Source organism: Eptatretus burgeri, chromosome 1, assembly GCF_056783735.1.
Source record: "Eptatretus burgeri isolate ZD-2024b chromosome 1, Ebu_testis_v1, whole genome shotgun sequence".
Taxonomy (NCBI): Eukaryota; Metazoa; Chordata; class Myxini; order Myxiniformes; family Myxinidae; genus Eptatretus; species Eptatretus burgeri.
Window position 1 is genome coordinate 34,589,100 of NC_140961.1, and position 24,626 is coordinate 34,613,725.

The 24,626-nt window shown below is 45.7% G+C and overlaps 1 long non-coding RNA gene across 1 annotated transcript; it reads left to right on the forward strand.

Annotated features, from left to right (window-relative positions):
• The first annotated feature begins 7,095 nt into the window (after window positions 1-7,095).
• LOC147034206 (uncharacterized) lies at window positions 7,096-24,276 on the forward strand. Its single transcript, XR_015057535.1, has 3 exons — window positions 7,096-10,086; window positions 22,342-22,415; window positions 22,538-24,276. It is a non-coding gene; the product is annotated as an uncharacterized LOC147034206 (long non-coding RNA).
• The last annotated feature ends 350 nt before the right edge of the window (window positions 24,277-24,626 follow it).

A 24,626-nucleotide genomic window follows, 5' to 3' on the forward strand; every position in this document is an offset into this window, starting at 1 on the left:
CGGGCCCGCGGTGGAGGCGGGTGAAAAAATAATTCGGGGGGCGTGTTGGGCGAGGGTCGTGACGATGACCGAAAGGGAAAAATTAAATGGGGAGACCAAAACGTGTGAGACGAGACACGAGGTGACGACAAAGGAAATAATAATAGTTGAGACAAGGGAGGTAAAGGGTGAAGAGGTGACTGAGTTGGCAGAGACACGGGAGATGGGAACGATAGAGGGAAGACTGCACGATGAAGACGGGGTAAGTGACGCACACACACACACACGGAGGTAGTGGAGGATAATGAGGGTGAGCTGGTGGACTGGGTGGAGGCCCGGTGCGAGCAGCGGGATAGCCTCCTCCAGGAACGAGGGGAGGGAGTCTGCCCCCTTGAGGCGGATCACGACCAGGTGAGTTCGGTCGTGCTTCGCAAGGTTGAGGGGACGAGTGCTGTGGACAGGTGCACGGAGAGCTTGGGGGGTATAGAGGCCCCGGAGACCCTTGTGGGGACACAAATCCCCAGTGTGGTTGTCCCTGTGTGTGTGGTGCAAGGCGTGAGTGCGTCCCCGTGTGTGGAAGCGACCCCGTGTGTGAGTGGTGTGGTGGCGATGGTGCCGGAGTACGTGCTTCCCAGCACGCGGAGTGTGGATGAGGCACCGCGGGTGAGTGCCCCCGCGTGTGAGTGAGGCACGGTGTGTGGATGAGGCACCGCGAGTGAATGGAGAACCACGTGTGAGTGGTATGGTTTATCCAAGGGAGACCGTGTGTGTGAGAGAGCGGTATGTGAGGGAGATGTCGGTTGGCATGCGGGAGCACGCAGCCGCGTCTGCCGGTGTGAATGTAATGGGATGGAGTGTGAGCGTCGTAACATGCAGGTGTGCGTGGGTCGAATGGCGACGACGGCGACATGTGAAGAAAGAAAGCCGAGTAGCGGCTGTAGTTGTTTCGGGGACCGTGCCGGGTTCACCCAGCAGTGAGCACGAGGTCCGTGCTGTGCAACGCACGAGACCACCACGTGCTCGCTTGCGAGAGTGAAGTCCCGGTCCGGAAACGCACGCGGTGGATTTGCCGATCCCGCGGACGGACAAAGTTTAGGCAGGATTATGGATTTGGACCGGACGGGTTCTCCAAGCGATCGTGTGTGTGAAGCTCCAACGGGCAAAGCACATGTGTTCGCGTGGGGAACCCCTCGAGACGTGGGGCTTGTGTTTTTTTTTTATATGCGCACAGTGACGTCATGGCTGCACGCGGGGTTGGAATCCGGCAGGTGTATCCCTGCCGGATGGTACCGTCCAAGGAGGGACGAGGAACACGTGCAGCTGCATGACGTCACGGGCAGGTGCAAAGTGCGCGAGCTCTGAGTTGCCGCGCTGGTGCTGCGCATGTAAAGAAAAAAAAAAAAAAGCAAGCCTCACTTTCGGGTGCACAGGATTCCTGGGCAAGGGGTGGAAGACCCCCTACCTAGGGCACAGGATGGAAACTAGTTAGGGGGAAGGGTTAGCTTAGCTAGACTGACTTCATGGGGCAGGGGTAAGTCCTCATGGAGTCCGTGGAATGGATTAGTTAGAGGGATTGTAGCCAGCTTTAGGTGGGGAAATAAAAGTTATTTTAGACATTTGAGAACAGTGACTGACTGGATGTGTAGAGTTGACGTAGTTTAGCTACGTAGTGTTAAATGGAACGTGCTATAGTGTAAGGGACGACGTGGGAGCACGAGTTAGTTAGGGGAGGTAGTTAGGAGGATGGCAGAGTTCAGCGGTGTGTGTGTTGAAGAGTTGGTGAGTTGTGAGGTGAGTACTAGTTGAGTGAGTGAGGCCAGCGGGTCTGTGTGAGTGGAGCGAATGGGGAATGCATGGTGCGATGAGTGATTGGGGGGAGGAGTGACTCCCGCCCAAGGGACAACGGGGTCAGTGTAGACTGAGTTAGTGGGTTAGTCAAATTAACAAAAATGGAGGTCGTTTTGCTGTTGGTGGGAATGTAGGCTCGAAACCCATTTGGAGAGGTGCAGGAGCTCTGTTGACGGGCTGGGAGCGTGGCTGCGAAAGGTGAGTATCGCTGAGTGGGTACCCCGGGCACCAGGCTAGTCGGCCGTGGTAGGCCAAGGGCCCATGGGGGGCCGGGATAGCGTAGTGGGCACGGGTGCGCCTGCTTGGTGCGGGGGCCCGGGGCGCCATTAGCCGCGTGGGCAGTGTTGTGGGCACGGGTGACCCTCGGAAAGGGGCCTGGGAAGCCAGCCTGCCACGTGTGCGTTTCAGGGGAGGTGCCATGGGGGGAACTCCCCGGTGTTAGGGAGCTGGTAGGCTCGGAGGCAGTGTAGTGCCCGGGGGTGCCATAGCGGGAGATTCGGCAGAGGGTCGTGCCTGCCAAAGGGAGCCACGTGTCCCAGCCATGAGACCGTGTGAGGGCACGGAGAGAAAATTGGGGGGCGAGGCCCGAAATTGTGAGGACACCAACACAGGCGACGGGAATCTGGGTTGTTAGAACCAATAGTTTAAGCGAGAGGCGCTTGTTGAAAGCCCCGGGGTAGTTTAACAGTTAAATGGTTAGGGTAGATTAGGAAGTGTACCCCTCCGCACCATCCATCCCCTCGCTCTCGTTGTGGGCCGCTGGACCCACTTTGGTTATAGATCGCTGAACTCTGGGGAGGCCATTCTGAGGCTTGAGTTGGTCCTCGACACAGGACGTTAGCTCTCCCTTACTCCCCTCCGGGAAGGGAACGTAGGGGTTGGGAGTAGGCTAGATGACAGAAAAGGTTAGCCGAACAAGGACAGTACAGGGGGTTCGGGGATGATTTATAGTGGGGAAGTAAAAAATAAAAAAAAATAAGTTGGGGCTAAATTGGGGTTTGACAAATTAAGGGAGTGGGTATGTACAGTAACAGGCAAAGGCGATAGGTGGGAGGTAGACAGGTAGGTAGGTCCGAGCCCGCCTTCCGAGTGGCCAGCACCACCGCACTCCCTCCACCAACCTCCACTGAACGGCAAAGGCTGGCCAGCTTCATCTGTTGGCTGCGTTGCTGCAAGGCAAAGGCCAGCCCACTTCATCGGCAGCTGTTGTTTTGCTGCAAGGCCTGTGCCGGTCGGATTGTCTGCAGCTGCTGTGCTGCAAGGCCTGTGCCGGCCCACTTCATCTGCCGGCTGGCTGTTTTTCTTCAAGGCCTGTGCCGGCCAGTTCATCTGCCGGCTGTGTTTGCCTGCAGCGGCCTTCTTCTGCGGGCTGTGTTTGCCTGCTGCCTTTGCCATGCCATGCCCACTGCCCCTGTTCACCAGCCCCGTTCAATTTTTGCTTTGCCCCCCCCCCCTGTTCATTGCCATGTGCGCCAGGATCCGCAAGGCAACAGTTTGCAAGCTGCGAGAACTGCCCCGTTGGCAGCTACAACACGGGCCTGCAGTGGCGGCCCGTGCACCGTGTTTGTATTCATCCATCCATTCGTTGTGTTCATTGCGTGTGCCACTTGAGCTGGCACGGAGACTGCATTTGTGCAGCCCATGCACCGTTGTGGTTCACTGCGTTCAGTTCAAAAGGGAAGGCCTTGGACTGCGTGTGAGCAGCCAGCCACGTTCCCTGTCACCTGCATTGTTTTGAGCCAGAGACTGCATGCGAGCAGCCTGGCTCCCTGCTAACTGCTTTTCTTTTGCAGAGTTCATTGATCCTGGGCCATGGTTTAGTGTAAAATTTGTAAGTTAAGGTTAAGATGTACTGTAAATATGAGTGCGCCCCCGGCATGTTTGTCTTAGCGCCGGCAATTTTATTTAAGTCGTCCGTGTGAGTGAGTTTGTTTGGGTAGTTACTCAGCCCTTAGGTTATTTATTTTGGGGACACGAATACCATGAATGTCGCACTCAGGGATCCGTAGGTAAAATGTACGAGGGGAAAACTACACATGATGGCACACGAAAATTTGACGACTCGGGACGAGTCTGTAAAAAGGGGAGGGGGTAGTGTTGTGGTTGACCAAATTCGCAAACCACCATTCAGGTCCCTTAGGTGAGATATCTCGGTAAGTATATGTGTAGTTAGGCCCAAACCCGTTGTCTAGAGGGAATAAATGTCATTCATGAGGGCTGCGACTCTTCAGGATAGCCGTTTTTCTTTTACTATCTTTATTTTGGACCAACCGCCATTATTACCACCACCAACCACGTCTCAACAGCCATCACAACAACAACCACCAACCACAACGCCGCTTCACCACAACCGCCACGACCTTTACCGTCACAACTCGCCACCATCGCATCACCGTCATCTCGCGCCACTCGTGGGCACCGATGCTGGACTCGTGTAGGGCGCGCACCGAGCAGCGTGTTCAAAAGCATCGCGGACTTACCGCAGAAAAACGGATCAAAAACGACTCACGCCCACTTTTGTTCCGTCCAATCGGTGAGCGAGGGGCGGTTTGGCCCCGCCTCCAGGGCGTTGGAGGGCGGTCGCTATATGCAAATTCATGGATCAAAACGCATTCACGCCCACTTTTCCTCGGGCCAATGGGGAGCGAGGTGAAAGGTCGGAGGCAGAGGGTCAAAGATGGAAGAGCGAAGCCACGGGGCTTATAAAAACGACTGCGTTCGTCAGTCGAGGGCAGTTGAGTTGGAAGCGGAGGAAGAGTTGAGTTGAAGTGGCAGTTCGCAGGAGGAAGAGTTCGGAGTTGGAAGTGGAGAAGAGAGCAGTTCGCAGTTGGGAGTTCGCGGAGTTGGAGTGAAGAGGACGGAGTTGTGGAGAGGCGGCGGCGGCGAAGGCGGACGAGGGGGTGCTCGCGTCGGATTCGGGGAACTGCGGAGAGAAAGGCTGGCGGCGCGACCGAGGTCGTGGTGGAGACGCTCGTCGCGGGACCCGCGATTTTGTGAAATCCTCCTTTCCCCGAGCATTAGCAACCCCCTCCTGTTTCCCCCCCGCGCTGAGATAGTGCGACAAAAGGGGGCCCCCTTCCCACCCCCTACCAGACACTGTCCGCGAGGCCCGCGGAGTTGAGGCACCACCGCCGCTCCGCGTCTCATCATCAGATGGGTAGGCCCGACACGGTCTCGGCCCCAGGCCCGCCTACCCCCTCATCCTGGAGGGTGGTTCTCTTTTCTTTTGCTTTGGGAATATGTGTTGTCGGCGCCGTCTGTGAAGCAAAATTGTATAAGTGTTGCCGAGTGCCCGGTAGTCGGATAGATCTGCATTGTTGCATTTGCTTTTTGTCTTCTTCTTTTCCATGTGCTTTTGGTGGAATTGTATATGTGTGCTTTCTGTTCATCGCGAAATAAATGTGCTTATTGTTGAACTGTTTTCCCGCTTCGCTTCGTCTTTTCCTCTATTGAATCCCCATCTTGCTTCACGTCAAGGGTTGGTCGTGGGCTAAGACGCCCGATAATTAATCGAACCGTCGAGGCCGACGAAAAACACCGCTCGGTTATCCCGATAGTACGGAACGGGTCGCTTAAGTGGCCCGTGTCCGAAGTCGACCTGCGGCGAGGTGCGATCGCCCGGTCTACCCTCCGTGTGGGTACTTAGGTAGGTCGAATTTGGCGAGCAACCCTATCACACGCGGGGGCCGATTGGCTCGATCGCGGTGAGACCGAAAGGTCCACCCATGACTGGTTCCCGGCGTTAGTCCGAGAGGGTCACGACTGGATTGTCCGTCCGGTGGGCGACATGCCGCGATTCGAGTTACGTGGCCGTTCGCATGCCGGCGGGCGCGAATCCGCAACAATATATATATATATATATATATATATATATATATATATATATATATATATATATATATATATATATATATATATATATATATATATATATATATATATATATACCTCCCAACCTACACAACCGGTCGAAAGTTTTAGAACACCCACATTTTTCCAGTTTTTACTGAAATTTAAGCAGTTTAATGTTTCAATGTACTCTGAAATGAAAGCATAGACCAAATAAACAATTGCAGACAAAAAAAGAAATCATGGAATCGTTTTGTTGAACAAAATTTAATCTAAATTTTTGACTCATCAGTCGCCACCTTTTGCAGATATAACAGCCGAACATACTCGTGGCATTCTTTCTGCAATGAAAATCAAATATTGTTCGGAAAGTTCTTCCCAAAACTGATGCAGAAGTTCCCACAAATGTGTTGCACTTGGAGGTTGCTTTGCTTTCACCCTTCTGTCCAGTTTTGGTCGTATGCCAGCTTTGTTGCCGGGGTGGCTATCATTTCTTGAAGCGCGACTGTCGCTGATGCATTGCCCCTCTACCAGTACACACAATGGAACTGGTACTCATTTTGCCGACCTCGGAAGTATGACAGGCTGAGTCAACCCCCTGGTGTATTAATTCAGCGGCCGACGGGGCTTGAACTCAGGACCCTTGGATCCCAAGTCACCACCCTAACCACTGAGCCAACACCAGGCTTATTTCTGTCCAGTTCATCCCAAACCAGCTCGATGGGGTTCAAGTCTGGAGACTGTGCTGGCCATTTCATGATTTGAAGCCTACGATCTTGTTCTTTTCTTCTAACGTAGTTCTGACATAGCCTGGAGGTATGTTTTTGGTCGTTATCTTGAGGTAGGGTGAACCCCTGACCAAAGAGGCATAGACCAGAGGGTATTGCATGGTGCTGCAAAATGCTGTGGTCGCCCTTTTGGTTCAGGGTGCGTCACTCTGTGCAAATCGCCGAATGGATCCAGCAAAAGAGCCCCAGATCATCACGCTTCCTCCTCCATGTTTGACAGTTGGTGTCACACACTGAGGAACCATCCTTTCACCTACTCGACGGCGTACAAAAACCCTGCGTGATGAACCGAAGATTTCAAATTTTGATTCCTCGGTCCATAAGAACTTCCAGTTTTCAGTAGTCCACTGGCGGTGCTTCATGGCCCAGACAAGCCTGTTTTTCTTATTTTGCCATCTTCGCAATGGCTTTCTTCCTGCCACTCGACCTGTCAAACCTGCAGCTCGAAGTCTTCTCCTCACAGGTGAAACTGAGACTTCCTTACTTCGACCAGTGTTAAGCTGTGCTTGAAGCTGCTGTCCTGTGAGCCACCGATCACACAAGCTGTTGACTCTCAGAAACTTGTCTTCTGATTGTGTTGTGGTTTTGGGTCTGCCAGGCCTCTTGCTGTCAGAGTCTCCTCCAGTTTCCAAGTGCCTTTTGATGGTGGAGGAAACTGTTATGATGATATGCTAGGTGGTCATATTTTGGACCATTAGCTGTGTGTTAATCAGCTGTCGGGATTCTAACCTTGCTTGTAATTGTGTATTATTCAAACCTTGCTTTAAAATGTTGCTTTAAATGTATCATGCTGTTTTCACTATGTCTTTGATAACTCTTTATGGCTCTGCAGCTGCACAACAGCATGTCCTTGGGAAAACTGTGTATGCTGATATCCCACACATTCCTGTTCTTAGTCATCACCAGAGTTTCGCCTTTGCTATCAGCAGGTGCCAGTGTAGGGGTGTAGGAGTCTTAGAAAGTTATTAGTTTGCAAGATGAACTGTTGGGTTGCGAATCTGAGGATTGACTGATCCAACTTCCCTGAGGGCCCCTAGGGAGGGGGGAAAGAAGCCCACTGCCGCATTTATTTCTTTATTTCTTTATCCCTTAGCACACACTTATAGTCCACACCCAGTTTTGCTTTTGTGTGATTATATATACAACTGTTTTGAAGTAAGAATCTCAATGTGGTCCGGGGGCACCTGACTGAAGGGCCTTTGGGCTGCATTCCGCATGCGTAGTGCCATCTTCTGAAATAAATCGTATCATTCGAGAACCCTCATTCGACTCTGTCATTACTCGGCCGAGTGAAGAGTCATAACAATTGGCGACGAGGATGGGATGCGACTGATGCTGGCGGTGTGGACGGCGGGACTCCACTTGGTGTACAGCGATCGCAAGGGTTCAGCTAAAGGTACGTGGAAATTGCACGTATAGGGCACCTAAGACAGGGAGCCCTAGTTAGGTGAAAACTGTACACTTGGTGGGCAGTGCCCCGCTGGACGCAGCTCCAGGATCTGCTCGGATCAAGAACTGTAACGGTAAAACATATGAGGTGATTCGAATGCGGTTTGTTTGAAGGGCACAAAGAGGGCTGGCAGGCCGTATGTTAGAACCGGTAAGGGTCGAGGATAAAGGTATCCGTGTGAAATAAGGAGGAAACAGGTTGGAATCCTGTACCAAGAGAGGGAAGGTTAGAGGCCTTCATTGGGTTTGAGGCTATTAGGCGGCGGGTCGAAAGGGATCTCGGTCCCGGTGTAAAAGGAGAAACGATTTACAGCTATTAGGCGGATGATTGAAAGGGATCTCGGTCCCGGTGTAAAAGGAGAAACGATTTACAGCTATTAGGCGGTTGGTAAGATAAGAACAAAAGATGGGGAATAACTCTGCAAAGAACATAGAGTTACCCAAAGGAACAACACTTAAAGTTATTGGTGAAAGTGGAAAACACTGGAGAGCGTTTGCAGCGTGGCTAACGGAGTCACAAAGTGAGACAGGACGTAAGCGATTCGATTCAGAGGGAATCTTGAACCAACGGGAAAAGAACACAAGGTTAATGAGCCAGGAGAAGGGCTGTTTGTAGTTACCTATTTGGATGTATTTGTGAATACAATGTGGTGGGGAAGGTTGAGTTTTGTGTTAGACGTAAGTTGAGTGTTCCAACCTGGAACTTGTATGTGTGGAACAACTTGTATGTTTGTATGGAGATAATGATTGGTCGTCATCGTTAATGTGAAGACTTTGGACGAGGTGAATTGCGCACACCAAATCCGGAGGAAGGACGATGATGACCGATTCTGCACGTGTTGTTAATTCAGTGATGGGCAAATGTCATTTTGAGAGAGTGTGTGTGTGTGTCTGTGTGTGTCTGTGTCTGTGTCTGTGTCTGTGTCTGTGTCTGTGTCTGTGTGTGTGTCTGTGTGTGTGTGTGTGTGTGTGTGTGTGTGTGTGTGTGTGTGTGTGAACTCGATGGGGAATTGAATAATTAAAACCACTTCAGCAGACAGTTTGTCAAATGGGATGTCAAATGGACCAACGTTCGGGTTTTCTCATGGTCCGATAAACTCTGTATGCTGTTTTGGCTTTGAACACTGTACGTGATAAATGGATGGTCTGCACGGAGCATCATTTTGATTTAAAATTCAAATTCAGTTCTGTTTCCACTTTGCATGTTTCGTAAGGCTGATCGACGTTACGGGTTCGTTTTAACGTCAGTTTCAATTCTGGTTTCATTGTTGGGGTCATTAAGCATGTTTTATACTTGATTTTCGTAAATCTGGGAAAAAAAACTTATTTTATGGGGTTTTGCGAGTCACGTGACGTGCGTAGGATTTAACAGGCGCGACGAAAGCACGAAATCGTCGCGTCGAAGGACAGCTTATCGTGAGGGTTTACGAGATGGATTAGCACATTTTACAAGATGGGGACGCCCTTCTTAAGATTCTGTAAAAATTCCGATTTAAAACGAACGTATTTGAGATGTCGTCAAATATTTGTTACGTGAGTTTGATCGTAAAAACCAACGCGCTGATAAGACGTATTGCTCATGTGAGTGCGTGATGACGTAATCACGCATGGGCCCAGCGCGCTTTGTCAAACTTGAAAGTGCAATTAACACCCTGCTGTGAACGTGCCTGCTTGGCGGAGCAATGTACGAGAATTTCTCGAGGCGGCTGATTTTGAATATGGTGGACAAACTAGATTTTAAAGAGATAGCTTTGTGGTAAAATTAATTAATGAGGACATTGACGTTTCAAAGGATCGCTCGATTTTTTGTTTCGAGGCGAGTGCACGCGCTATCGGAACATGGAAGCGACAATGCTTTGAAACAAGGCTGTGATATATATATGTTTGTTCCGGTTGTTGTTGTTGTTGTTGTTGTTGTTGTTGTTGTTGATTGGGCTTCGTGACCGGAAGAGGAAAAGAGAAAAAAAAAAAGAGACGCGGAAGAGGCGCAGGACCGAGGGATTTAGAATGGATGGTGTTGTGGTAATGAAGTGCCGTACTGTGATTAGCGGCAACGGAGATTGGGCGGATGTGGCAGCACTGTGTATGGGGGTCGGTGGCTAGTGATGACTCGGTGGCTAGTGATGACTCGTATGCCGCGTGCTCCGTGGAGGGTCGTGCTGGAACAGTAATGGTATGTAGTATACTGTATTAGGAATGGTGTACTCTGAGGAATGTAATTGGGATTAGAGTATTATATGGAGTTTGCCTTCAGTATTATGTGTACAAGTTATTGTATTTTGTTATTCTTACCCTATGTATATTTAGGTTGTTGTAGATATGCGTATGGGTTTTGTGAGAATAAAGCCGATCGAAAAGGTTTATTGTTGATTACTACAACAGATGGAAAGGGCGATTTAAATGCTTTGAACAAGGAACGGATTTTATTTAAAGTGGGTTTATCTTTTAGCCGCGTCTCGCGTAGTAAACGCCGGCTCTAAGAGTTCCGCGTTGTTCTTATTATTCTGGTGAAGACAAAACCTTTAGGACGTGGCTCTTGGACACATTTGTCCTTGTTTACATGTCAGACATCCAAGAACAAGGACGTTTGGTAGGCTACGCACTGATGAGGATGGCGGTGTTTTTGGGAAAAATTACGGGCGGGGCTCGTGCTGTTTGAACACGCAGCCATCGTGGGCCTTGACGAGGGAGCGTTTCGATTCTCTGCCTGTCGGGGTCGAGATGTTTGTCTGGAAGCGGACAGAAAAGCATGTCTGTTGTCTTTATATGAGCCTCTATCTGTCAGGATAAATTCATTGGATTTGGGAAGTATAAGCGGAATTAAAGGGATGTAGAGGAATGGTTGCTTAGCAACGACATCGATCTGGAAGGAATGGAATTGGCTTTGCACTGCACTCACTGTCGACTACGATGAAACAGGGCAGGATTATGAATACGTGGCCAAAGCACATAGAGATTACACCGTCAAACGCTCTCTGATGACAACCAACCGATGGATCGGGAAGGAAGGAGCGGCAGTGGAGGTGAAACAAGCCGCCAGAGAGCGCGAACTAATGAAGCACAGAGAAGGACTAACACCGCACATCTCAATGGCAGTTAGTAACAGACATAGTGCAGGGGAGTTAGGAAGAATGGTGAACAGATTGAGATGCGCCCCAGAACCACAAGATGGAGCAACGAACACCAGAACACTTTACAGGCCGTCAGACAAGGAGATGGATGGAAGGTATGCTTGCCTGATCAAAATCTACAGTAGTGTACAGTAAGGTCTCTGGCCTTCACATCCACTCACCACGCACCCAGAGCAACTTCCAGTCCTGCAAGCTCCAGCCATGGTTGGAGCCTCATACGGAGGTATCATTTAAAAATAATCTTTTACACAAATACTTGTCATTATGTTGCAGTTGACTGCAGTGTTCAGTGCACTGGCATGCTGTAAACCTTGTAGTAACGGAGACAGTGACAGAACCTTTGACGACACAACATGCAACTCCCACATTACTCCTTTGTGGGGGGACCTATCACTAGGCAACACACTAACACACTCAAGCCAAAGAAACCGTATACACCTCCGTGGCAAAGGGGGACACGGAAATGAACCAGTACCAACCCCACAGCGACATAGGAGGGGAGCGGCTGGAGAAAGAATGGAAGCAGGTGAATACGCAAGGTTGGGGAAAACATACAACCAAGAACTAGATAAGGTAAAGATATTTTCAAAGGAACCTGGCAAGACCGCACCACTCATTTCCAGAGGGCTGACAACCATCCAGCCACAGCAGCTCATAGAACTGTCTTGCGTCCAAGCCGAGGAAACTTATGATTTGATAGAACGAAACGAGGAAATAAAATCGATTCGATGGTCTTATGCTATGACAAAACCTGTTGGGAGGGGGGGACGTCAGAAAATGCAGAAAAGACAGAAGTGGCTTGGCAGAACAAAACGCAAGACAAAACCCAGTGGGGGCACTTTGCACAAATAGGATTCATATGGGGTCAACACGCATCTCTAATTACCCAAGTTCCATGGGCCCCGAAAGAACCCTTTTGGAGTATAGTTGTGAAATCTTGTGAAAATACAGTAACCTCCCAGAGAAGAACACATTTCACTTATAGGTGTTTTCACCTATAAGGCTTGAAGCTCTCACGAGCGATCGAGTGGAACGCAAGGAGGGTTACGCAGGGTGGAGATCTATATTTCATGACTGGGGAGACTGGTTACTGTGCCTGGTAGGGGCAGCAATCCTAATCATCATGGGAATCATTTTTGGAGTATTTCTGATCAAACGTCTCATTTCCATTTGTCTAAAGAAATGCTGTGAAGCCTCACCCCTCACCCAGGCCATCATAATAATTAACAGCGAACTCATGGAGGAAGACCCCGAGGACCTCTGTATGGGGCCACAACCAGACCCGACCCCCACCAGCTGAGGAGCCAACAAGGTGTTCTGGCGGAGGGCGCCCTGGGGAAGATTCTTCCAGGTATTACTGATTACTCAACGAACTTTCAAGTAAAAAGGTAAGCCAAACATGGACTCACGCATCTCACTACACACGAAGATACAGGAAGTTGTAACAAGAAAGAAAGGAAATCTACAAGTAAAATGCTGATGGAGGTTTATGATAGATGTGGCAGTGTTTTGACTAGCATATGCATAATCGTGGAAAATGGACAATACCAGATAGTGAAGGCATGTATGGAAAATACTTGTATGACCCTTATATGTAAATATGCATCTCATGAGACTCTTTTGTCTTCTAGCGCAAGTTGAGAAAGGAGCTTACACCATGCCTTGAGCGCTCACAGTGCTGCTCACCCATTATTACATTTGCATATTGTAAATATTATTGTTGTAATTAGTGTTGAGTATAATTGCCTAAATAATAATGTTGCTGTTAATATTGTATAGACTTGTAGTGCCTTTAATATTGTGTGGACTTAACATCAAATTTGTATATGACAACTTAATGGGAGACTTGTGGCAGTGGGCAAGATAAAAGGCAACAGAAGCTCACCTGAACCACCGGCAGTTGGGGACTTCTCATTTGGGGAATGTTGATGGCTATCCACGGCATTTGCAAATCCCGTTTGGCAGGCGCGGGGGCCTAGGGGTAGCTGCTACAGGAACCAAATAGGGGTCCACTCGGTTGGTGAGTATCAGGTGTGGCTGGGTATGGTCAAAATATGACCAAGGAGGGAAACTGTTATGATGATATGCTAGGTGGTCATATTTTGGACCATTAGTTGTGTGTTAATCAGCTGTCGGGATTCTAACCTTGCTTGTAATTGTGTATTATTCAAACCTTGCTTTAAAATGTTGCTTTAAATGTATCATGCTGTTTTCACTATGTCTTTGATAACTCTTTATGGCTCTGCAGCTGCACAACAGCATGTCCTTGGGAAAACTGTGTATGCTGATATCCCACACATTCCTGTTCTTAGTCATCACCAGAGTTTCGCCTTTGTTATCAGCAGGTGCCAGTGTAGGGGTGTAGGAGTCTTAGAAAGTTATTAGTTTGCAAGATGAACTGTTGGGTTGCGAATCTGAGGATTGACTGATCCAACTTCCCTGAGGGCCCCTAGGGAGGGGGGAAAGAAGCCCACTGCCGCATTTATTTCTTTATTTCTTTATCCCTTAGCACACACTTGTAGTCCACACCCATTTCTGCTTTTGTGTGATTATATATACAACTGTTTTGAAGTAAGAATCTCAATGTGGTCCGGGGGCACCTGACTGAAGGGCCTTTGGGCTGCTTTCCGCATGCGTAGTGCCATCTTCTGAAATAAATCGTATCATTCGAGAACCCTCATTCGACTCTGTCATTACTCGGCCGAGTGAAGAGTCAAAACAATTGTAATCAGCACAAAACTGTAGAAAGTATAATCAGCCCACAACTGTATAAACTGTAATCAACCCACAACTGTAGAAACTCTAATCAGCACAAAACTGTATAAGCTCGAATCAGCCCACAACTGGAGAAACTGTAATCAGCCCACAAATGTATAAACTGTAATCAGCCCACAACTGTGGAAAGTGTAATCAGCCCACAACTGTATAAACTGTAATCAGCCCACAACTGTTGAAACTCTAATCAGCCCACAACTGTAGAAAGTGTAATCAGCCCACAACTGTAGAAACTGTAATCAGCCCACAACTGTGGAAAGTGTAATCAGCCCACAACTGTATAAACTGTAATCAGCCCACAACTGTAGAAACTGTAATCAGCCCACAACTGTGGAAAGTGTAATCAGCCCACAACTGTATAAACTGTAATCAGCCCACAACTGTGGAAAGTGTAATCAGCCCACAACTGTATAAACTGTAATCAGCCCACAACTGTATAAACTGTAATCAGCCCACAACTGTTGAAACTGTAATCAGCCCACAACTGTGGAAAGTGTAATCAGCCCACAACTGTATAAACTGTAATCAGCCCACAACTGTGGAAAGTGTAATCAGCCCACAACTGTATAAACTGTAATCAGCCCACAACTGTAGAAAGTGTAATCAGCCCACAACTGTAGAAAGTGTAATCAGCCCACAACTGTAGAAACTGTAATCAGCCCACAACTGTTTTCAGTGTAATCAGCCCACAACTGTAGAAACTGTTATCAGCCCACAACTGTAGAAACTGTCATCAGCGCACAACTGTTTTCAGTGTAATCAGCCAACAACTATAGAAACTGAAATCAGCCCACAACTGGAGAAACTGTAATCAGCCCACAACTGTATAAACTGTAATCAGCCCACAACTGTAGAAACTGTAATCAGCCCACAACTGTATAAACTGTAATCAGCCCACAACTGGAGAAACTGTAATCAGCCCACAACTGTAGAAAGTATAACCAGCCCACAACTGTAGAAACTGTAATCAGCCCACAACTGTTTTCAGTGTAATCAGCCCACAACTGTATAAACTGTAATCAGCCAACAACTGTATAAACTGTAATCAGCCCACAACTGCATAAACTGTAATCAGCCCACAACTGGAGAAACTGTAATCAGCCCACAACTGTATAAACTGTAATCAGCCCACAACTGTGGAAAGTGTAATCAGCCCACAACTGTATAAACTGTAATCAGCCCACAACTGTAGAAAGTGTAATCAGCCCACAACTGTAGAAAGTGTAATCAGCCCACAACTGTAGAAACTGTAATCAGCCCACAACTGTTTTCAGTGTAATCAGCCCACAACTGTAGAAACTGTTATCAGCCCACAACTGTAGAAACTGTCATCAGCGCACAACTGTTTTCAGTGTAATCAGCCCACAACTATATAAACTGTAATCAGCCCACAACTGGAGAAACTGTAATCAGCCCACAACTGTAGAAACTGTAATCAGCCCACAACTGTAATCAGCCCACAACTGTAGAAAGTGTAATCAGCCCACAACTGTAGAAACTGTAATCAGCCCACAACTGGAGAAATTGTAATCAGCCAACAACTGGAGAAATTGTAATCAGCCAACAACTGGAGAAATTGTAATCAGCCCACAACTGGAGAAATTGTAATCAGCCAACAACTGGAGAAATTGTAATCAGCCCACAACTGGAGAAATTGTAATCAGCCCACAACTGGAGAAATTGTAATCAGCCAACAAATGGAGAAATTGTAATCAGCCAACAACTGGAGAAATTGTAATCAGCCCACAACTGGAGAAATTGTAATCAGCCCACAACTGGAGAAATTGTAATCAGCCAACAAATGGAGAAATTGTAATCAGCCAACAACTGGAGAAATTGTAATCAGCCCACAACTGGAGCAATTGTAATTAGCCAACAACTGGAGAAACTCTAATCAGCCCACAAATGTAAAAACTGTAATCAGCCCACAACTGTAGAAACTGTAATCAGCCCACAACTGTTTTCAGTGTAATCAGCCCACAATGGTCCATGAATTATAGTGAAGATTACATACTTAACATTCCATGACGTTTTAGACTGTAATGTATGTTCTGTACTTTGCAACACGAGGTGCACTGTTACAATACACAGGTGTACAGTTTCTAGTTGGTACATCACTGTGTATTTGTTTTAAATAATTCCAGCAACCTGTGTGTGTGTGTGTCTGTCTGTTTGTCTGTCTGTCTGCTCCCGCCGTTTCTCGATGATCGCCTGTCCGATCTCATTGAAACTTGCCAGGAATATTGCCGGGGCCCCGTGGATGTGCCTTTTCGAGGTTTGATATCGATCGGACGAGCGGTTCCCAAGTTACAGCCATTTATCTGTCGACCAATGACAAGACACGGTGCTATGACATGACGAATGACGTCACAATTAATGTTTATTTATTTATTCTTTTTTTTTTTGCACGATCGACGGTCCGATCTGATTGAAACTTGCCAGGAATATTGCCGGGGCCCCACGGATGTGCTTTTCAAGGTTTGATATTAATCGGACGAGCGGTTCCCAAGTTACGGCCATTTATCTGTCGACCAATGACAGGACACGGTGCTATGACATCACAAAATTTCTGTTTATTTATTTATTTTTTATTATTTCTTTGCACGATTGAAACTTGCCAGGAATATTGCTGGGGACCCGCAGATGTGGAGAGAGAGAGAGAGAGAGAGAGAGAGAGAGAGAGAGAGAGAGAGAGAGAGAGAGAGAGAGAGAGAGAGAGAGAGAGAGAGAGAGAGAGAGAGAGAGAGAGAGAGAGAGAGAGAGAGAGAGAGAGAGAGAGAGAGAGAGAGAGAGAGAGAGAGAGAGAGAGAGAGAGAGAGAGAGAGAGAGAGAGAGAGAGAGAGAGAGAGAGAGAGAGAGAGAGAGAGAGAGAGAGAGAGAGAGAGAGAGAGAGAGAGAGAGAGAGAGAGAGAGAGAGAGAGAGAGAGAGAGAGAGAGAGAGAGAGAGAGAGAGAGAGAGAGAGAGAGAGAGAGAGAGAGAGAGAGAGAGAGAGAGAGAGAGAGAGAGAGAGAGAGAGAGAGAGAGAGAGAGAGAGAGAGAGAGAGAGAGAGAGAGAGAGAGAGAGAGAGAGAGAGAGAGAGAGAGAGAGAGAGAGAGAGAGAGAGAGAGAGAGAGAGAGAGAGAGAGAGAGAGAGAGAGAGAGAGAGAGAGAGAGAGAGAGAGAGAGAGAGAGAGAGAGAGAGAGAGAGAGAGAGAGAGAGAGAGAGAGAGAGAGAGAGAGAGAGAGAGAGAGAGAGAGAGAGAGAGAGAGAGAGAGAGAGAGAGAGAGAGAGAGAGAGAGAGAGAGAGAGAGAGAGAGAGAGAGAGAGAGAGAGAGAGAGAGAGAGAGAGAGAGAGAGAGAGAGAGAGAGAGAGAGAGAGAGAGAGAGAGAGAGAGAGAGAACATACTGGCACTCACCGACGGGCCCGTACCAGTTTGTTTTAAATTCACCATCTCGTTATTATTCTACATATTTATACACAAATGCTTGTTTAGAAAACTTTATTTCGCATGAAGTCTGTATCAAAATTTCTTATCTCGGGGGCGGCCCAAAGACCCCTTTTGCCAAAGGGCCCACAATACCGTCAGTTCATCCTCAGAACGTGGTTATATTAGGTGTTTGAGAAGAACAGTACATCAGTACTGTATTTACGTACCCATTGTAGAAGGGCCCTTCATATATTAACAATGATAATAACGAGAACAGCACTCAGAAGAGCACGTGACCCTGCAACACTGAACAGTTTACGTTTTGTATCCCATTGATAAGCCGGATCTCGATCCAGGTTGAACCAAAATCTAATCAGCTTGTTCTTGTAACCCAACGAATTCATCCAACTCGTTTTGTCATAACTCGTCCACAACTTTTTGAAATATTAGGTTATATATTGCTTTTGGCCCCATCTCTCAATTGTGAAGAATCACTTTTTAAAATATTTAAATTCTTGTTCCTGGATCCAGATTCGGATATTCATCAAAATTGAGGAAATTCTTCCTCTTCACACACCCAACCTTTCCACCACGTTTCCTCCGAACCCGTCCACAACTTTTTTAGATATTCTACTCAAAGACAAATGGGCAAACAGCAAAACAGGGGTGAGACCATAACCTCCATTCACTTTAGGTGGTGGAGGTAAGAAATAAAAAATAAATTGCATTTGAGGTTTTGCATTTTCCAGCACATCATAAAGTATTCAACCTTGTTTGTTGTGTCAGAGATCATGGATGAGGTTGGACAGATATCATGTGTAGGGCAAGGAAAGAAGGAAACATTGATGTAGTTTTACACACATTACATGACAAAGATGTTCAATGGGATTTGAACATGGAATCACAGCATCATGACAAGTGCTCAGATGAGAAAATCAGAAGATGAACCTGAACAAATCTAAAGATAAACCAGAGTCCTTCCAGGATTCAAAATACTGTACCTCCATTTCACAATGGAATCATGTTTCAAGGACAAAGTTGTAAAGTTTTGTTTTTCTCAAATCTTTGGTCTTTGGTCCAAGAGTTCTTTCACTGACGCCCATACAGCTTCCAAGTGTACTTCGTTTGTAGTAATATTCCCAAGTACCTCGTTTGTAAGAACTCAGTAAGTTTCTTCTTTTTCACTCCTGTTTATCAATGCACCATGACTGCACTCTTTAGCTTCTAGCTTCTTTGGACTTCATTTTTCAGATCTTGGTACTTGTTCGTTTTTCTTCTTTCCATGTTATTGAGACCAAAGTCACCTCGATAACCAATGTCATCTTTAACTTTTTATATCTGAGTACTCTGTCCAGTCACAATGATTTCCTTTCAATGTTCATCCTTGATGGGATGTTCAGGTCGTACGTGAGCGCAATGTCCTCATTTTCAATGATGGGTTTGGGTTTGTGTTTCCACGATTTTTCTGAGACTGGGATATTGAAGTTTTTACAGATGTATCAATGGATTCCTCTGTGTATATTGTTGTACCTTTGTGTACAACTGTTCTGACATGAGTTTCTACATCCCCATAAGAGAGAATGACGTTTTCTGTTTCTATCGTGCAGAACCTCCACTTGTCCGATTGAGTCAATCCTGACATCTTGAAACCATCGGTGTAATGTCATTGATTCTGGGAATTTATCATAACTCTTTCTTCCTCCCAGTTCAGATGACCTCTTATAAACCAATCCAATTAGATTTTTTGGTCTATCTCCTCATGGGTGGTAAAATACTTCCAGGTATGGAGAGTTTCACTTCAGGGTACGAACAAAATGATAACGATTTTCTAAACGACACATTGGAAGCATTATTTACAAACAAATGAGGGCCACACACAAACAATTCTTCAACTTCACAGATCATTTTAAACATGGCAGGGTTCTCGATCCAGTTTGAACTGGATTGAAAACCAGTTATGACACATCCAGTTAGGATAACTCTGTGCTTGTATCGATAAGGCCTCGACATTCATGAGAGGTCACATCAGAAAGGGTAGAAACACCTCGATCTACAATGAATCACAATCTTGGTAAATGAACCAGAATTCAGAACAGCAATTGATTATTTATTATTCATCGACAAGGAATGTTGTTTCCATGATTGATGAATAAGTCAAATACCTTTAAATAAGATTTATTTTTACACATTATAACCTTTCAAGAGCAACTCATGAGACAGTATCATGATTTAGTGAACTAACCTGTATGTGCTGAAAATAGTTGTCAAGTTATCAGAAATTAATCTTACCCTGTTAACCAGAAACTCCCCTCTCGAGATTGTTTGTGGTAATGACGTCACAGATATCTCAAACTGAAGATGGAGATAAACACAAGGCTGGAACTGTTGTATTATTTTTCATAATTAAGAGACTTTTAGAAGAAGTTGTGAGAATCTGATTCTCTAATCTGTAATCTTAAAAGAAACTCCAAATTATAAACCGAGAGGTAAATGATAGGAAACCACCTCAGCTACTTCCTTGTATCACAATGGGATGGGTCCTCTCATCATGTAATGAGCGGTGTCACATCAAACAGGAAAAGGAGAGGGTCGTCACAAGCAGGTGGTCATCTCGTGAAATTCCCACAACTTGGAGCTTGGATGAACAATCAGAATGGACACCTGGAATGTGATTACAATGACGAAAGCTGGGAATCTTGAGGACATTCAGAGAGAAATACTGAAAGGAAGATGAAATGTTTTGGGAATTTGTGAAGGGATATAAATATGGTGATTTCATGAATTATGATGGGAGGGTAATCTATTTGAGGGGGAAGAGAAATGAGAAAAGCTGTTAAAATGGTGGAAAGTTTCTCCAAAGTTAATTTATCCCAAGGATGTTATTTTTGAGGATTCGAGCTGACCAAGTGGATGTTATGATTATTCAAGTTTCCACATCAACAAGCGATCAGCTTGAGGAAGAAATGGATGTGGAATAATGAAAGTGGATGTGTTTTCCATCTTGTTTCTGGTCTTGCACCCTCTGTTCTCTCCGTGCTTAGTCCCCCCAACCATGTGTTTTTACATGGAGCATGCGGTTCACCAGCAACCACATTCTCATGAAACTCCAAATATTCAGAACCACCGCTCACCTCCAGTAATTCGTTCCCTTTTTTTCATCTGTGGAAACAACTTCCACATTCTCCTCAATGTCATTCTTCCCTCCATGCCGTCAGGACAGCTGTTGACCACCATCTCAGATCATCTCTCATCCAAAACCAAGATCTTTTATACCTCTCCCCTCCCACTCCCAAACTCACCTCTTTCTAAATTCCCAATTTTTCCTTCTTCAGAGTATGCTTCTGTGTCCATCTTATCCACCCCATGTGTCATCCCCTCTCCCTCATTCTTCCCCACATCCCTCGTTTGTCTCGGTCTCATTCCATTTTGCCCCTCACCCCCATTGTCGGTGTGTTTTCCCCTCCCACTGTTCCTTTTGTTCTGTTACATCATGATCCGCTCTATATTCGAGCTCTTCCATGAGCCTCGATTTTATTTTTTTTTAAAACAGGAAATTTTAGATGAAGAAAAAGTAAAGGAAGAGTGGATTTTATACGACTGTAAGAGCGTTGTTTGAGAAGGTGGAGATGAGGAAGGAAAAAAACTCATACACCTTATCTCCAGACCAATTCGCTTTCTTACAATTATCAGCAAGGTCATGGAATCCTCACTACAGTTGATATAAAATCATTCCTTTTTTCAACAGCCTAACCTCAGATCATCAATTCGGATTCAGACCTGGTCACTCTACCTTGGACATGTTGCTTCCATTCTTCCAACAATGGATCAACATCAGACATCAACATAAGATCCGGGCCGTCTCTCTGGAAATATCTCGAGTGTTTGATACAGTCTGGCATCCTGCCCGACTCTGCAAACTGTCTGCATATGAAATCCAAGGCCATCTCCACTCGTGGATTTCTAACTTCCTCCGCTTTCATAGCCAGCAGGTGGTTCTCAACGGAATCCTTCCTTTTCGTTCTCCTTCTCCCTGCCAAAGCTGGAGTACCCCCAAGGTAGTGTTCTTGGTCCCCATCCTATTCCGAATCTTCATCAACGATCTCTCTAATTCTCCTCTTTAAATCTTTGCTGATGACCTCCTCTTCCCTCTATTCAGATCTTGAAGAAATCATAAACTGGTCAAACTCTTGGAAAATGCCTTTTAACCAAAAGAAATAGAAATATCAATCTCTATCTCTATCTTTATCTTTCTCTCTCCTGAGACCTAAAGGACCGCAAACCCTCCCATCTCCTTTCTCAAAAACCTTCTCGAAGAAGTTTAGTCACTCAAACTCTTGGGTCTCACTCTCAGCCACAATCTCTCTTGAAGCCACATTTCAAAGTTGGCCTCCAAAGCCAGACGCTGGCTGGACATCCTCCTTTGTGCAAAGTCCTTCCTTGGCACACCCGAAAATGTACGAATGAAAAGCAGAGACTTGGGGTTTACTGGTTTTCTTTTTTTCCCCAAATGAACATTTAGCTCAATAACCCTGATGGATCCCAAGGTTCAAATCCCATCTGCAATATTTTGTTGATTTGTCCTTTATCAACCAATGTTCATGTTATACATTCATGTAAAAAGTAACTGATGACTCCCTCATGTCCTTGTCAAAAATTAAATATTTGTTTAAACACTTCATGAGTTGTCAAATGTTTAAAACAATGGAGACGTACATACTATGTACATTCAGATGTGTTATCTTTTGTGTGTTTTCATTGTTAGTACGTTCTTAGTTCAGAGTACATGTCCTGCTGTACCTGCCGATGTTGGGATAATCATGCCGTGCAGGTGTAATGGACTGTAGACCCTTTCATCGTGTTTGGATTTCTCCAGGTGTGACCTTCATGAAGACCTTCCTTGGTGCCAGAGTGTGTGATCACAAGTTCCTTTATCCTGACATTACCATTTATTTCCCTGTTTTGGCCAAAAGCGGTCCAACAAGTCATACAAGGAACCAAGCTTAGCACGAACATTCGTAATAGAGTCAGACTGGCCGAGAAGATGACGTGTCGGGATAACAATGTGATTGTAACTTCTCTCTCTCTCTCTCTCTCTCTCCCCCTCATTCTCAGCACCCAAGTTGTGGTTGAAATGGGAGGAAAGAACAGCTTTGTGTGGATTTCTGAACCACCGTGCACATGATTGGGTAACACACCTGTTTATTTCCATCTTCATTGTAAAATGGCTCCCTCTTCACCACACCCTGTCTCGTTCATTTGGTTACAGTAACACCTCCTCCTTGTTTACTCTTTCACTTCCCTATCAAAGTCCTCGGGGTGAAAACACCAGCTGGTGGTTCAGTGCCTGAATTTCTGCCCCCATCTGGTGATCAGAGCTTATTACAAACTATAGTCCTTCACGCCAGGTCTTGCTGCAAATGTGAACCAAAAACATTGGATGGAAGAAAATCCACGGAGAGAGTTGCTTCTGCTCACAGCACATCGAGGTCAGACTGAAATAACCCGAAGAGTGATTTCACAAACAACCATGTGAGCACGACCCTGACCTCTCTTTAAGGATGAGTGACTTGCTGTCATCGATTTGCATTGGTCAGTGAATTTTTAAATTTTTTTATCTGATTATAACTGTTAAAAAGGGATTTATGTTTTCAGGGTTTTGTGGTGCATGGACTTCCTTTCATTCTTCTTCTTCTTGTGTATGGCGGCTTGGCTGCCGGGTCGCTATCATTTTGTTGGGGCGCAACTATGCCGCTGATGCTGTGCCCCCATACCAGGAGACTGGTACTCATTTCACTGACCTCAAAAAGATGACAGGCCGAGTCAACCCCACCTGGTGTTAATTCAGCGGGGTGAGGGCTCAAACTCAGGACCCTAAGATCCCAAGCCAGCCACCCTCGCCACGAAGCCAACAACAGGCTTTCCCTTTCATTTGAGGTGGTTGGTGTCACTGAACATTTGCTCTTCTGAAATCCTGATTTTCAACACATTTCAGGAATGGAAAAGTATATTACAATACTGTATAATGATAATAACCATGATACTTGAGATGGGGTTATCAAGCTGGGAGAGTCTGGCTTCGGAGAACATTAGAATGTACATCAGCTCTTACAAAGCTGATAGATTGATTGTAAGAGAAGTGAGATGGAAAGGTGGTGTATAGTTACACATTGGTTGGTTAATTGAACAAATCAGGTTCCTTTTTCTAACCACAAACTGAGCTGTTCTGGACATTCAACTTCTTTTGCAAATGTACTTCAATAAGCTTCGATGGAACATCAGAAATCCCATCTCATGGTGGTTTCAGGATGACACCAAGACCATCTCTGTTCACACCATGTGAGAGTTAAAAGAGAACAGAATCGAGTTTATATTTTCACAATCATAGCAAGGAGACAACAGGAGAGAGAGACAGAGAGACAGAGACAGAGACAGAGACAGAGATACCGATTGTGTAAATCCAATAAAATAAACTTCCTGAACTTTGTGTCATCGTCTTTGAGAGAACTCTGAACTCGCCCTGGGTTGGAAGGAAAACAAGAGATTTTATCTCAAGGTGGGACTGGAGACAGCTCCACCATGTTTAGAAGCATCTCGAGGTATCTTCATCATGAAAGGTTTCTTGATTAGTAGAGAAAGGTGATGTTTGTATCAGGAGAGATGTGGAATTACAAAGCTCGTTTGTGAATAAATTACATCTCTGTGCCAAGTCATGTGATCTTGTCATTCAAACTGGGATTTGAAATAACAATCAGATCAATCCTTTAAAAATGGATGTCTGGTTTTCCCCTCACAAAGCACCACGTTCTGTTATAAACGATCAAATTCTTCATCTTCAGGATGTGCTTTCACATCCAGGCTTCATCTCTTTCTGCGATTCGTTTACTTAAACTTTACATTTATTGAAAATTCCTTTGCGTCCGACTAATCCATCAAATCTGTCACATTGTTTCAAACGTTTCTGCTCTGATCATGTGATCTTATCTGCCAAGGTCAAATCACAGGGTCAAGACCAAAGCAGAATCTAAAGAATAACTTTTCTAAGTTTTATTTTTGTACAAAAAAAAATATATATATAGATAGATATATATATATATATATATATATATATATATATATATAAAAATTAAAAAACCCTCCATTGAAAGATCTCACCCAAATCGACCACATTATGAACACAATCAGGTTAATTATGGTTTTTATGATCCCAAACCAAAACCCACACCTCATGCCAAACCATAAACAGAGTAACGTGATCATCGTGACGAGCAGGTGAGCTCAGTAAGTATTGTGATCGTACCAGAGTGATTCCTCATTTACTCTTTAACAAAGTAAATATCTACAATGATGTTTCACATCACAACCCTGGACATGTTTCAAACTTAAAACGTTGTGAGGAT